Source organism: Oryzias melastigma, linkage group LG5, assembly GCF_002922805.2.
Source record: "Oryzias melastigma strain HK-1 linkage group LG5, ASM292280v2, whole genome shotgun sequence".
In the NCBI taxonomy this organism is placed as follows: domain Eukaryota; kingdom Metazoa; phylum Chordata; class Actinopteri; order Beloniformes; family Adrianichthyidae; genus Oryzias; species Oryzias melastigma.
The window spans coordinates 8,059,862-8,062,383 of NC_050516.1; positions in this window are offsets into that span (position 1 = coordinate 8,059,862).

A 2,522-nucleotide genomic window follows, 5' to 3' on the forward strand; every position below is an offset into this window, starting at 1 on the left:
GATCAGGTGTCATTAATACAGGTAATGAGTGGGGGACAGAGGATCCTCTTACAGAAGAGTTACAGGTCTGTGAGAGAGAAATCTTGCTTGTTTGCGGGTGACCAAATACTTATCTTCCACCAGAATCTACAAATAAATTCTTTCAAAATCAGACAATGGGATCTTCTGGATGTTTTGCTCATAGTTGAGGTACACCTATGATGAAAATGACAGGCCTCCCACTTTTTAAGTGCATAATTGGTGGCTGACTGAATACTTTTTGCTTTACTGTATTTTTAAAGTTTAGTTTTGTTAAGTGATCATAGTTTACATTTTGTATAAATGTTAACATCTCTAACATTGTGTTGTTTGCTTCAGATACTTTATCTCTGCAATTTCCTGAGCAAGAAGTAAATCACATCCAGCTGCAGGCACGGGGGGCTGAAGTCACGGAGCCGAGATGCAAACCCCCCCGCAGGAAATGAGAAAGATTTATTCAGTGCTAATGAGCAGACTTTGGGAAAATAATGAGTCCTGTGTAACAAGTGCAGGATTGTTTCTTCATGTGTGTCCAGATCAGTACCTCCTGTCTCTGTAGTCATTTCTCTCTCGACCTGAAAAAGGTTCCTGACAGTTATAAATATTATTCTAATTCAAAATATTCATTTTATTTTGATTGATAAATAAAAGATGAAACAGAAAAAGTTTTTTTATTGCAGAAAAAAAGATTTCAAATGTCATAGACTCGGTCTAGTTTTACCAGATTTATGATGCAATAATTGTGTGATTGCTTAGTAAGCATTCACACTATAGTGATTCTCCTGCTCCTCTTGTACGTTTTTAAGAACGTAAAAACTCAATCACACTTTCAGTGATTTCAGCAGTCCTGGTATCAAAACATTCAGCTTGTTCAGGACATTACTGCTTGTATTTTTGGTATTCAAAAACTTTATAGTTTTTCAAATATTGATCAAAATATGCTCCATAGGAGATGAATGAGAAAGTCTTCAAATTCAAAATTTTAAATAGATTATCAACAAGCCTTTAAATGTATTCATGGACTATGTTTTCATCTTTTAGAGTAATGTTCAAAAAGTTTGTAGTTTAGCTAATATTTTAGCAACATGCTAACGTTTTTGACTAATTTAGTTAACTGTGAAATTTTAGGTAATTTTGGAGTTTAACTATTTAAGCAATGTGATAGCTTTTTTGGCTAGTTTGGCCTCTACTAAGGTTTTTGGGGGCTAATTTAGTGACACTAAATATTTTGGCAAGTTGGCATGTATCTATAAGACGTTTTACTACAAATATTTAAGAATCTTGGGTCAACTTCATAGCTCTTTCATAGTTCTTTAACCAAATTTCTAGTCTTTCCTCAAATTTAACATTTTGCAAATAGATTTTGCATTTTCAGCAAAAAGCCTTCACACCAGCATTATTGCAGGTAAGGCAACTTTTCTAGTTTAGATTAATTTAGATCATCTTCAACCAGAACTTATAAAATGTAAAAAGTTATTGCTAAAAAACCAAAGTCTTTCTCTGGAGGTGACTTGAGATGAGACCTCTTGATTGAGATTGACGGCAGGAGGAGCTGAACAATGGAGGGAGAGGAGATAGTTACATCTTCCTCTGGTGATTGACTGTTCAGATATGAATGACTGGAGGCAGATGAAGAACAAATGATTAAGGTTTTCTGACTGAGTTGTCGCTGCACACCAGGTTTCTGACTTCAGCCGGTTCACCTTTTTCTTAACCCGGATCCATAGTTTATTGATGAAAATATTTTGTTCCAATTTACATCCATCACATCTGATTTTCCATGTAATGTAGTCAAAAGAGATTCTAACTTTAGATAGGTATTTTAAAATTCTTGATCAGCATCATGGAACATTGTAGATTTGGGACGTTTACTTCAGTTTCCAGCTGAATCTTCTGGATAACCTGCTTTTTACTCCTCCTGTTTGAGACGTTTGGATGAACTTTCTTGGTTCTGTCTTCTGACGTGTAGAGGGCTCATTTCTAGAGGACTCTGTGTGAATACACACGACAAGAAGTGATTTTCTGAGAATGCTGCCTCCGCATGCTGACTCATCAAAAAGTTTTCAGCTTTTGCTGATTTTATCCTCCGTTTCATCACTTTGGAAAGTGGTGCGTGAAGTAAATCTTCATCACACAATGTGAGGAAACTCAAACAGCACAGACTGTGCAGCATCAAGTATGAGAGCGATAACAAGCCGGGCTGCAGAGAGATAAACCAAAACTCTTCATCATCAAGTTTGGAGAGACCCCGAGGCTGTCACTAAACAAAACAGCAAAGGAAAATGGTTTTTGACAAACTTTTAGCCACTTTCAGACTCAAAAGGGAAGGAAAAAATGTGTTTTTAATTTCCCAACTTTGTGTATGATGCATTTATGAGCAAAATCTAATTTAATTTAGCATATTTCCAACAAACTGTGAAGCACACAGATAGACTACATCTTGTGTAGACGGTGTAATCTGAAGGAGATCAGTGACTGTAAAGTAGTGGTTGGTGAGAGTGTTT